General features: G+C 42.6%; 2 protein-coding genes across 2 annotated transcripts in view; one reads left to right on the top strand and one right to left on the bottom strand.

Annotated features, from left to right (window-relative positions):
- CP (ceruloplasmin) overlaps window positions 1–13862 on the bottom strand; it is a 569984-nt gene that overhangs the window by 276803 nt on the left and 279319 nt on the right. The window lies entirely within an intron of this gene.
- AGTR1 (angiotensin II receptor type 1) overlaps window positions 1–13862 on the top strand; it is a 46582-nt gene that overhangs the window by 1232 nt on the left and 31488 nt on the right. The window lies entirely within an intron of this gene.

Here is a 13862-nt window from a genome sequence, read left to right as displayed (position 1 = left end):
TTGTGCACTCACAAGTCCTGTCATGTGAATCCTCTCATATTTCTTGTCAACAGGTCTAAGGCACCATTTAACAGAATCAGCGACAGACCTACCGCAAGCCGACAACTTTCCAGCTTATTTCTAGCAACTTTCCAATTTATTGCTAGCAACTAGTAGAGGCCAACTCAAGCCATAACTTTGACTTGACAAATCAGTTAAGGGGAACAAACTGAACTGGCAAGACCTGTCCTATTTTCCACAACTTTCAAAATAATTTCCCTACTAGGTTTATATTGACTCTAAATTGCCCCTCTGTTTCTGTTAGATTCCTGCTTCCTTACAGAATGAATTTTGTTGGCATCCGTGCAAGGATCAGGATTTAATCATATTTACGGTGCAATCCTAGGCATGTTGGCTTGGAAGTTGAATGCCCCATTGTATTCACTAGGGCTTTAATCCCTGGTGCGTTTGCATAGGATCGTAGCCGTAACCCTGTGCATCATCAGCAACTTGGTACAAAGTCTGTATCCTCAGTAAACAAGCATACAAAACCTCAGAGCACATTAAGTCAAAGTTTGTTCTTATGTTAATCTGGTAGCAATGGTTACTGTTGCAGCAGGTCAGGTTTCTACTATGTTGCACAGGGAACATCTGGGACCAGAGACAGTTTGCATGACAACTCCACATTTCAGACATTACCCAGTGTAGTGTGGGACCTGACCGTGCAAACAGTGAACTGCAAAGCAAGGACCAGCTGTCAGTCGTTGTGAAGTTGCTGTGAAGCCTGAGTAATACAACAGGATGGTCTCTGGTACGTGTCAAGTAGCTTAAATATAAACACTGTGTGCTGTGTGATACGTGCAAATAAATATGCACCAAATATCAAGTGGCATTCCTTTATACCTCTGCCCTTAATCCGAAATTAATAGTGTTGCACCACCACTACAGTTGGCAGCAGAATATGTCCCATGACCTTTCGGATGGAGCTGTGACGCTCCAACAAGAAGCTGACATTTTATTTTTAAGGCAAGGTTAAGGGAAATGCCTGCAAATAACAATAATCATGCAGAGATCATTTTAGAATTCTGAAAATGTCACAGGCAAGATGTCGATCCCTCTTTAAGTGTGTAAAGTGGAATGTGTGTGGACATCAAAAGGGCTGAAATGGGGAAGGGGTGATGTATCAGGTGAGGGCAATGGCGGAGACTTCATACACTTGGAGACCCACCAAAACTTCAAATCTGGTCCTGGGGGAGAGAATACCAAAGCAGGTCACATGCAATTCTCAGGCCTGGCCCAAGGGGATGGGAGAAGAGTTGTGCTTGAGGGGGAGCACAGCCTACACCAGAAGCAACTCATTCCCTTATCCCACCACAGTTGGCATAGAAGCAAAGGAAGGCTGAGTTCTTTCTTCACCTCCCAAGCTACCATGAGGTGAGGACAGGAAGGAGGTTGGGCTCGGGGACAAAAGGCCCTTTAGCATTAGTCCAGTGACTCTGAGCCCCGTTCCCTCCATCTCATCTGCAGTTGCTTAGTGGATGAAACCTTTTGACAAGTTATCTGTGTGCCCAGATGCCCTTTCTCCACCAATGCAGCTGTTCTGAGGGACACTATCTCTTTATGGCGGGGGGGGGGGTCCCTTTTCAGCCTGGGTTGCGATCCCTTGCAGAAAACCTTCTGGGACCCGTATGTTAGCAGTAGGAGGACATACCGGCACGGCTCCTTCCAAGCAGGCAAGAGGAATCCTGAAAATTCGTGGACGCATTCCAGCCAGATAAACTTATTTGGAAGAGGGCACAGAGGAGGACTGGTGAGGAAGGGTGTGGCCTGGGGGGTCAGAGAGAGAGGGCTGGATGGCCACATTCCCTCCCCACCCCCCTGCTTTATGTGGAAGGACCATAACTTAGTGGTAGAGAAGCTACAAAGGTCCCAGATTCATTCCCTGGCAGATGGTGGGAATGATATCTGTCTACATGCTGCTGCCAGTCCTAGTAGACAGTTCTAGGTTAAATGGAAGAAACTATACCATCCAGCTCTGTCATTACTTAGAGAGGCAGGACTGTGTTTTAATCCATCTTCAGGCAATTGCTAAATCAATGCACAATTGGGGGGGAATGTGCCAGCTTCCCTCCTCCCCCTGTGTCACTATTGTTGGAAAGTGATTGACAGTTGGAGAATGACTGACAGTTGGAGAGTAACTGACAGTTCCTGTGCTGCTGTTGGCTCCCTGCACATTTTAGAACCCTGGAAAACCACGATTCCAAAACTCATGGGGAGACTTCTTGCTTCGGAAGTTTGCCCTCCAACAAATGGCGAACAAGGGGAATGATGGCGCGCGCACACCCCTGCTGCATCTCCCCATATTTTTAATCTTCACATTTAGTGAATCTTTGACAAGGACACTAAATATCCCCACACAAGCCCAAACTCACCAGTTGGCATTGTATCTGTTGCTTAGGATGTTCAAATTCCAACTTGCTAATATTGGGACAGCCATGTTTTGGGGAAAGACTGTAATTCCGTATTGGAGCACACAGAAGGTCCCAGGTTAATCTCTGGCATCTCCACTTAGAAGGACCAGGTAGAAAGAAACGGGGAAAGGCCTCTACCGGACCCCTTGGAGAGCTGCTGCTATTCGTACAACTTTCTGTTACTTCCACAGATAATACTGGACTCAGGCCACATTCACCCTGTGAATAGGGATTGATTGTTGAACCCCTCTGGAAATTGTAGCTCTTGGACTCTCCTAACAACTCTCAGCACCCTCAACAAACCACAGCTCCCAGAATTCTTAGAGGGAAACCATGACTGTTTAAAGTGGTGTCAGAGTGCTCTAAATGTACCCTGTGAATGTGGCATGAGATGGACAAATAGCCTGACCTAGTATGTTCCTTTATTGTTTGCATTTTATTGGTATAGTATTTCATTTCGTATGAAACCAGCTGTTTAGCTGACATAAGGTCTTCAGGCAGGAATTCCTTCTGGAAGAAGAAGGGTTCTGTGCAACTTGGAAGCTTGCTAGTGTCCTGGTGCTCAGCCTAATCCTTCAGCAAGTTTCCTGAAAAGTAAAGCCCATGCAGTTTTTTTGGCTTGCTCCCTAATTAACATGTGCAGGATTACAGCCTTAGTCTTTGGATCCTGAAATCCACAATTTTTGTAGAGGGGGAACATTCCGAAGCTACATTTGATTGCACGCATACTGTATTTCATATTTTCTTTTATCCATCTTATATCCTGTCCTTCCTGCATATTTTAATAACCAGAATTTCTGCAAGATTATTGTTCCTAAGCACAAAACTAAAATCATTTAATGAATTGTTGTGGTGTGGTTTCTAACAGGAGACAGGAATTAGCATTCTAATAGCACATCTTCACAAAGTTTGAATGATGTCCGATTACCACCCATAGCACTAAGACCATTATGTACCTCCTGAGCTCCTGTACTGAAAGGGAGAGAGTCTTTTCAGAAGGTTGGGGATTTGAATAAGCAGCTGACCCATTTTTTCTTTCCACTTTAAGAAATCCAACTAGCTGAAATGAAGGTGATCCCTGATAATACACGCTGGTGTATAAAAGTCAAGCAATAATCAGTGTGGCTTGTCTTGGAAGAGTGTCCCACATTCTGTGTTCGATCTTGCCAAAAATCCTGTTGGCATGGATGGAATTTATGACAGCCCAATGGATCCAGTGGTGTCCAAACTTTTTCCAAAGAGGGCCAGATTTGATGAAGTGAAGAGCTGTGCGGGCTGGCCAAGGTTGTTGACCTTTCTTTTAGGACTGAAGTTGTTGAGCTGATTTTAGGGTTGGAGTTGTTGAGCTGATTTTAGGATTTTACCCCAGGAAATGAACTGCCACAGGGGCCGGATTAAACCGACCACCGGGCCGGATTAGGCCCCCCCAAAACGGACTTTGGACATGCCTGGATTAGGCCATAGCATTGGGGGCCTGTAGCAAGTGCATTTGCTGTATTGCAGGGTGGAGAAGTGGATCTGGCCAAACCTCTGCAAACCACTTCGACAGGTGAATGGGGCCATCCTATCACATCTGGTGATTGTAACTTCCATCCGTGGCTGGAAAGGAATAACCGGGAACCAGTGTTTGAAATTAGCCAGTTGCCAGGCGCATTTGGCACCTGGCCATTGACTACTTGAGACCAAGTGAGGATGCCTGGGTGCAAGGATGTCACCTGACATCTCCATCATCTGGAGGTGTGTGCCTGGGGATCATTCGTTTCACACCCCATCCTGTAGAATTCTATCACTTATATTTTATCTGCACAATTGGGATGGATTTCAGGAATCAAAATGCTTTTTCTGGGCCGCCTGAGCAGGAGCAGTGAACAACGTTACAGTTAATTGTTGCCGTCTTGCCCCAAAGTGGCAGCTAGGCATGCCATTTTGGTGACTGTAACCTTGGTTTACCTAGCATTTGGCACCTAGCTTATACGTCTGAGTTTCTAACACTGATGCAGATGGTTTTTTGTGTGAGTTGAAGGACTTTTGGATATCCAGGTCCCAATCCTTATAGGGCTTTAAATGGAGGAGGAGGAAGAGGAAAGAGAAAGTCAGAAAGTGTCAGTTTAGGAAACAGAGAGAAAATCTCTGGGTAGGCAGAAGTGTGCTATATTAGATTCAAGGCATCTCCAATTAGCATCTTCTTCAGGGCCACTCCTAAACACAGCAAATCTTATTCTTTGGTCTCCAGTGGCTCATAGAGCAGTTCTTGGAGATACAGCTAGGGCAGTCTTTTTCTATCATTGTGTAAAAACATCAAGCAATTGTCTCTGTGGCTTTGGAGTTACTGAATTTATAGCACTGGAAAGTGTCACGAGAACGTAGATTTTCAGTGAGCAATTATTTCGAAAGCATGTTAAGGGATTGTTTACTCAGTCAAGATTCAGATTGTGATTTAACAATTCCAATGTGATGTGTACAGAAGCGAATCATGCCAGAGTTTGTCAGCTGCAATGACTCCTTGCTCTTTACCGCACAGTATTCTCTGCATCTGATCACCCTTTACACCTCCCAGGTTTGCAAATTAAAAGGGCAAGCAGGATTACCTTGCCACTTAATTCTATGGAAACACAAAGCAGGAGAAAATCAATCACCATTCACGGGTTGCATTAGCTTGGTTGTGAAGATCATTCTGATGTAAAAAGGGTGGGCAAATGTTAATTTCATTGGTAACTTATTCACAGTACGGATTTATTTAGGTTTTTTGCTATATTTTCACCTCACTCATTAATTGAATTTGGCACAGGTAATAGTACGTCCAAAGAAGTCTGGATTAACTTTTTGGGTAAAGGTCTGATTTCCATGAAGAAAATCTTAGGGAAAGTTGTATTTCCCCAGATTTTTCATGAAAATTAGATAGTACACCCAAGTTCTGCAATACATTATATTAATTACTTTTTATTCCATTCATTTTACAGCCCCACCCTCACTTCAGTTCATCATTCCAACTACAGTGTGTGGCAAATCTCTGCATTATTATTTTTCCAATGGGCAATTAAAACCAAGTAATGGGAGTATTTCTGTGGTCAAAAAAATGGGATAGAAAGCTGTAAAACAAAGACATATTTTTGGGGCCAATTTATGCTTTCATTGGTGAGCTGGGATGTATGTTCATCCAATCATCAGTGTACTATAACGTACTGGCAAAACTTTTCAGAGTTTTGTGTTTTAAATTCTACATTCCCTCAGAACATGCATTCCATGAGGCCAGAGTGCCTGTCTAAATCATCACACGAACAGCAAGAACACTGGCAAGCATAACACTTTGTCCATGCAGATAGTCATGCTACCGAAGGGATGAATTTAGGAGTTAGCTGTTGGCATTTTCTGCAGCAGGGATCATTTGTTATTTTTCCTTCACATAACACTTAACACTTGCCTTTCAGGAAGAGTGGCATTGCCATAATTTGCTTAGATTAGTGTTGAAGAGGGACATGTTGTTTTCTTCACCCTCTTATCCATTTGTATCATATATATTAGATTGTGAGCCCGTGGACAGGGACTAAATTGCAGAAGTGTGCACAACAGCAGTGATTCCCAAACTGTGGACCTATGAGAGTGCTGGGGGGGGGGAGAGAGAGAGAGAGAGATAGCTATATGCATGTTTTGAAAATTGAAGACACTATGTTAGATGCATCCACCACCTGTGCCCATGCTGTAGAGGTGAGGTCCTCTACCACAGTGTTCCCCAACCTTGGGCCTCCAGCTGTTTTTGGACTACAACTCCCATCATCCCTGGCTAGCAAGACCAGTGGTCAAGGATGATGGGAATTGTAGTCCAAAAACAGCTGGAGGCCCAAGGTTGGGGAACACTGCTCTACCACACATTGTTGATATATGGGCAGCAACAACATCTCAAGGGAGGACAGATACTAGTCTGAGGTACTCTAGTGCAGGTGCAAAGGCAGAGGCAGTAATGTTCCAGGTGGACAACCTCCACATCCTGTCAAAGGAAACAAGAAGAGGCTGCTGACCTTTCTGAAGCTGCATGTGGTTTGGGGTTGCCCAACTGTTGCTGGCCATGAGTTTGCCATGAGTGTTGGGATTAGCTAATATTGGTCTAGTGAAATCATGGGAGTGTGGTTAGACCAATCCTGGTCTTTCACAATTTAGTCACTTTACATGTGAAATATAAAGCTTAGAGAGAAACTTGGAAAAAACTGGGGTGGGCCTTACCTGTGCTTTAGATTTAAAGCTTTCTTATGCTACCTTAACAGTCATAGATTCCCCATAAAGAATTCTGGAGACTGTAAAGTGGTACCTGTGGTTGCGAACGGGATCTGTTCTAGAGGCCCGTTCGCAACATGAAAAGAGCACAACCCGCAGCGGCACGTCTGCGCACATGCGGGTTGTGATTCACCGCTTCTGCGCATGTGCGTGACGTCATTTTGTGCTTCTGCGTGAGCAGCAAAACCCGGAAGTAACCCTTTCCGGTACTACCAGGTCGCCACGGCACGTAACCTGAAAGAACGTAACGTGAAGCGGACGTATCATGAGGTATGACTGTAATTTGTAAAAGCTGCTGAAAGTTCTTAGAAGACTTCCTTCTTCTTCAAGGAGCTACAATTCCCAGAGTTCCCTGGGAAGAGGAATTGATTGTTCAGTGGCTCTGAGAATTGTCATGACTGTTCAAAATGGTATGATACGCAGATGGGGCCTAGGATTATCTGGTGCAAGAGCCTATGTAGAACTGGCTGCAGGTATGAGTGAGTCTCCAACGAAATTTCCTCAGGGGACCCCCCCTCATTTGCAAGTGATCCATGCTGGGCTGTTCTGTTCACAGCCACAGTGCTCTGATCCATGCTGGATGTCAGGAAGCCAGCTTGTTACATTTCCCACAATGCTCCTGATCTTGCACCTTTGGGGCATTGTGAGAAATTTAAAAGCCCAAACCCAGCCACTTGGCTGAAGCAGGAGAAAAACACATTTAAAGAGGGACCTTGGCGAGCATCAGTGGGCCCTGCCAGGCTCCTAGTAGCTGCCCAGGGATGTTGTGTGCTAAACAGGGTCAGCAAAGGGATCACAATATATGTTGTTTGGAAAGCATGGTTCTATCCTGTAGCCCCGACTGGCTGGGTAAAGGAGAGAGCAGGACACAGACAATGCTAAATGAGCCATCCTGCAATTGTAGAGAGAATGCCTCACCAAGGTTCTGGAAGGTATTGAAGAAAACAAGTCAGGAAAATATACCTCCAGATTTTGTGTATGCCCCCATGCATTAAGTGCAAGAAACATAATTAGCCATGAAGGCATGGAGTTGTGAGGAAGGGAAAGGTCCATATCCATGGTTCCTGTTGTATATAAGTCATCATATTTGCTTGAGAGGAGAAAAGGGAATTGGACTGAATCATTGGTCAAATGATTCACTGATTGCCCAGTCAGGTGGAATAAAAGATTACGACAATGAGCTTTTAGCCACAGAGCAGGAAAAGGAAAAGCATTAACACTCCTTTGGTTTTCAAACTTCCACTTCTCCAGGAAGTACTTCAACACTTGTTCACCTGCTTCTAAAATTCCTAGGATTCTAAGGTATATCCTCTGTTGCTCACATACATGGGTAGGCAAACTATGGCCTGGGGGCCGGATCCGGCCCAGTCGCCTTCTAAATCCAGACGGTCCGGGAATCAGCGTGTTTTTACATGAGTAGAATGTGTGCTTTTATTTAAAATGCATCTCTGGGTTATTTGTGGGGCATAGGAATTCATTCATATTTTTTTCCAAAATATAGTCTGGCCCCCCACAAGGTTTGAGGGACAGTGGACTGGCCCCCTGCTGAAAAAGTTTGCTGACCCCTGCACATAGGACAGGAACTGTTTTTATATATAGAACTGTAAAGCCCTTTTCATGTGTTACTTGTGCACAAGACAGTTCTTTGTGGGGTCATACTGCTGTCTCTGCCTCCAACACTGTGTGCCCAAGGCTAATTTTGCTTCTGATGCCCACACGTTGACTAGTTGATATATCCACTTTTAGATATTTCTGATAAAATGTAAAGCAGTATACAGTAAGTAAATCTGAGGATCCCTCTAGCAACAACAGAAAAAGCAAGAATGAATTTCAAATGTACAACCCACCCTGAAAACCTGAGAAAACAAGGGAATTCCAGATACCTTGCCTTAAAACTGGCGTGTGCAAATAATTCCCCGCAATTTCTGCACTTACACAGTTTATTCATTTCTAAGAATGAGGATTAATTGAAGAAACGCTGCTTCTGTTCAATAAATCTCACAGGAAAGTGATTATAAACCTACACATCTTCACTATTCATCAACACAAATTAATGTGTAATCTGTGGTTGATCATTTGTTAAAACTCATTATTTGTTAAAACTCATTATTGCCATTTGTAATTTGCCTTTAGTCATTCACTATCTCAATATTTAAATAACTATAGTTTCATAGTCCATGTCACTGTGATTACAAAGTGACAAATTGCAAAAGACTTAATTGTCAGTGGCAAAATGTGAACGGGAGTAAATGTATCCACATAGACTGAAGTTGCACAGGCTGCAATCCTATACCTGCTTTCTTGAACTTTATGGAAACTTACTTCTTGTTAGACTTACATATAATTGCATTGCTAGGATTTTTCGTGGAAGGGCTTTATCTGAAGGAGCGTCTCCACCCCCATCATTCTACCCGGACACTGAGGTCCAGCACCGAGGGCCTTCTGGCGGTTCCCTCACTGTGAGAAGCCAAGTTACAGAGGACCAGGCAGAGGGCCTTCTCGGTAGTGGCACCCACAGTGTGGAACGCCCTCCCACCAGATGTCAAAGAGAACAACAACTACCATACTTTTAGAAGACAGCTGAAGGCAGCCCTGTTTAGGGAAGCTTTTAATGTTTGATTCATTACTGTATTTTAATATTTTGTTGGAAGCCGCCCAGAGTGGCTGGGGAAGCCCAGCCAGATGGGTGAGGTATTAATTTATTTATTTATTTATTTATTTATTTATTTATTTATTTATTTATTTATTTATTTATTTGAACATCAAGAGCTCCAATCACTAGCCTCCTGCATTATGCTAGTAGGTAGCTCATTTGGTAGAGCATGAGACTCTTAATATCAGGGTCTAGAGTTGAGCCCCACATTGGGCAACAAATTTCTGCATTGCAGGAGGTTGGACTAAGTGAGTCTTGTGGTCTCTTCCAACTATAATTCTCTGGTTCAAATAAACTTATCTGCAAGATGCCCCCAACCTCTTGAACGTTTTTGGCTGATCTACTTCATTACTCTATCTGGAAAATAATTCCAGCTGAGACGCATTTGTAGCGATAAAGCAAATGTGGTATTCTATTTGCTTATCTTCACTGGAGAATTTCATGCTAACAATGTAGCCCGCAAACAAGTTATACTGGAGCTTTGGGAAAGAGGTTGATCAAAGCTCCATTCTACACACATAACACTTGATAACTAAAATGCTTCAAACTTAATCCAGAGAAATTAAGTCATGCTTTAATCCCATTGAAATAACGGGACAGGATTTAAGTCAGTTGTGACTAGGAATGGGTGAAACTGGCTATTTCTGTGTTGGATCTCAAACTTTCCTCAAAAGTAGAGCAGAGTTCCTTTTTGCTGAAACTGGGGCTAGACTGGGAGTGAGTTTTTAACTTTTAACAGTGGGTTTCAGTAACGGGGGCAGCTATAAAAGCACTTATCAGCTGCAGTGTATGGAGTAATTGATATTTTGCTGTAACACAAATGTTCCATAAAGCAGGTACAGATACAGCACTAAAAAGCTGTTTTTCAAATAACTGTATCTTCTATAAACACTGGCTGACAAGTGAGTAAAGTGAGTTAATACAGTCATTTCATTATAATGGATCTTCTATTTTTTTCTTTTCTTTTAATCCTTTGTAATTCACTTCCAAATTGCACAACCACATATATATGTGTGTGTGTTGTTCAAATCATTTTGAACAAATTACCGGTAGTATCTTTTCCAACTAGCAATGAGAGCTACGCATGGTAGTGATCATTGCTCTGTCCACTGGAAATCCTTCTCGACAGTCTTCTGGCTTATGAGATTTCTTCAGGCATTGTCTCCGTAAGTGTCTCTGTGTGGACTTTTGGATTGGATTATTGGTGGGCCTCAATGCTACAGCCTGCCTAGTGTACTCTCTTTTACCTGCCCCATCTGCTAGCTGCTGCATAGCCATTTCATTGGGCCAGCACCGGCAAGTCCCTGTTTGCTAAGTAAAGTTGGGAGGGGAGTCAGAGAAGTTATGAGGGTGGGACAGGGAAAGGAGGTCTCCCTCCTTAGAAGTGTTGATGAACCCCAAGTCTTAAGTGTCTGCTGTGCCACAAAGCTCACTGGGTGCCATTTCCCACCCTAACCTACCTCACAAGGCTGTTGTGAGGGTGAAAGAAGGGAACATTTATGCTGCTCTGAACTGCTTGAAGGATGTGGATGGATGGATGGATGGATGGAATAAGAGATTGATGCTTTAGCTCCCTTTCAAATGCTGTGTGTAGCATTCTAGAGTATGCCATCCTTAGCCGTAGAGCCTTTAATTCTGGGTGGCACTAACTTTTTAAAATCACATTGAATGTAGTGGGACTTGCTTCCAAGTTAAACACCATGGAATTCTGTGGGACATACTTCTCAGTAAACATGCACGGAACTGTGCTGTAAGTACATTATATTTATTCATGAAAATAGTGTTTGCACATCTAGAAGGATGCCAGCTCTCTCCCCCCCCCCCGAATCTGAGATATAACAGGCATGTTTACAAAGCCAAGGAACCTTCAAATTACAGCATTACATTCTCAACAGTTTAGTTAAAGATCTGTCAGGCTTTCCATTGTACAATTTACTGTAAATTGTGCTTGCTTAAGAGGGCAAAAATTATGTAATTTGTAATCTGATTTTAAGACCAATGGTGTCTGAGGAAATAGAACAGGCCTTATATGCTGATAGATTCTGAAGTGACGAGACGGGGGTTTTCTCAGATACAGAACTGGCCATTAGATTGACTTTTTTATTTGTAAAAGGCCTCTTCTTTCCAGGTCTCCATCTCGCTTTAAGGATTTAAGTGCAACGGTTCAACTTCTTGTTAACTACGACCTTAGAATAATTACATTGGACAGCCTCTCCGTTGGGGGGACCTTACTAAAATATAACACTTCAAAAAAGGAGATATTCAAAAGTAAAAATGTTAGGAATTACCTGAAGCAGAGAGAGGGGGGGGGAGGGAGGGAGGGAGGGAGGGAGGGAGGAAAAGATTATGAGCCAAAGAATCAGCATGGAGGCTTGTTAATGAATCCCTCATTATGGTCAAAGAAGTAAGCAGAAGGGGGGGGGGAGAGAGGGAGAGATAGAGAGAGAAAATAGTGATCTGTTGCTATGGAAGGGGCCTCTCTGCTTCAAATGCCTTCTGGGTGCCTGCACCAGCAGAGGTCAGGCATGTAGCAACCAGGGAGACAGGGTCTGCCCAGTGGTGGTGCCACCTAATTTATGAAGTGTCCTCGCCAGACATCAAAGCTTTCTGATGGCAGGTTAAGATCTTTCTATTCTAAAAGGCTTGGAGTGGCTGACTCTATTCCTGTTTTGATGAAACTATGCTCTGGTTTTAGTTTTAAGGTTCTCCAACATCTTTTACTTTTCTTTAGCTTAAGTTTTACTGCTGTCTGCCTGCCGCCATTTTTTGCACAATATGCTTTTTTGTTTATTTATTGTAAGCCATTTTCATTTTTTATTGGAATAGCAGCATAATGTTAAATAAAATATAATAATAATAAACGTGCATGGCCCCCAAGTAGAAAAATATATTTCAATTTTTTTAAAAAAATAATGAAAATAGGAGGGCCATCACTCAGTTCACATTTCTCAAATATATACATTTTGGCAAGTAGTTTTATCAAATATCATGCGATTTTAGTATATTATTTCTGCTTGCACATTTTTACCACACTTTCCCTAGCATATGTAGTTGTGTACACATCTTTTGTTTGGAGAGCTACATTAGAAAATTTGGAGAAGTGTGAATGATGGATAGCTGCTTTTCTGTTCATCTTTTGAGAAATGCAAATTAAAATGTGAACAAAATTGAATTCCACCCCCACCCCCCCAAAAAAAAAAAAATCCTGGCAAAGACACGATTGCATACAACCCTTTGGGCTGGGAATATATTAATCAACTGTACTGAGGAATATATTGAAAATGTTACATATATCAAAGTCCCCATGTGCTACATTGTGTCAGTGAATTAGCAATATTAGCAATTGTATCCATTAGTGCAATATAGTAACGAACTCCAGATTCCCTCTATTCCCTAGAGGTCTTCTGCAGGCCCGCATTAAATGCCCTCCAAGCAAGCTGTATCTATATAACCAAGTTCCATAAATGTTACTTGCCGTATCTGTATGGAACCTGCATGGGTAATCAAAGACAAACAGGCGAAACAGTTGCTGAATAGGAAAGGATTCCTCAAGGGGGGACTCAGGGTTCTAAATGTGTTGACATTTTGTCCAAGCTTCACCTTCCTGAAGCAAGCAAAAGTTCTGAATTTACTCAGTGGGTTTTCCTAATGTGTCTGGTGGATTACGTACCATGAAAGAATCCAGAAGTCACAAAGCTTCCTATAGGTTTCATACAGGTTTAGCTCAAGTCTTTTCACTAGAATTACACACTGTTCGCATTCATGTACAAGAATCAGAAAATAAGTCCGTTGTGTTTTTTGTTTGGAATTTTCTCCCCCACTAGCTTTTGTGAAGGAGTGTCAGTTCAGGAAAGTATGTTACATCTTTGCCAATAAACAGACACGAAGCACATTAGGATGATATATCTTAATTGCAAAAGACAAAGAAATTGTGGGGCTACCTATAACACTTTGGCCAGCAATGATTAATAGGAAGGAAATAGTATGAGATAGAGGAGTTAAATTGCATTCAAAACCACTTAGGGGGTGAGAAAGATAAAGCCAGGAGACATGAGGCTTATCTAAAGGACTGAGAGATCCAGAGTGTTATTAAATAGCAGGCTTTCCCAACCTTGAGTCTCCAGCCAAAATGGTCAATGGTCAAGAATGATGGAAGTTGCAGTCCAACAACATCTGAGGACCAAAGGCCAAGAAAGCCCGCTATATAATAAGAGCAAATTTATTCTCTGAGAATGGTTCCTTACATCCCTCTTGAGAAGGGAAAGCGCAGTTTTGGTCCTTGGGAAAACTTCAAAGTTTTCAGAAGTGTAAAGGGTTTTTGTTATGTTTTTGCAGGGGAACCCCAAATAGAGAAACTCCCAAAACACCTAATGATGTGGGCATGGAATGCTTCCTGAAAAGTTCAACATTGTTTTATTAGAACGCCAAGTTTCTAGACCTTCTTGTTTCAAATATATATACTTGAAAGTGCATGGGTTTCCTGAAATACC

Source organism: Podarcis muralis, chromosome 6, assembly GCF_964188315.1.
Source record: "Podarcis muralis chromosome 6, rPodMur119.hap1.1, whole genome shotgun sequence".
Taxonomy (NCBI): Eukaryota; Metazoa; Chordata; class Lepidosauria; order Squamata; family Lacertidae; genus Podarcis; species Podarcis muralis.
Note: the sequence above shows the minus strand (reverse complement) of the source record. Positions and strands in the feature narration are given on the sequence as shown.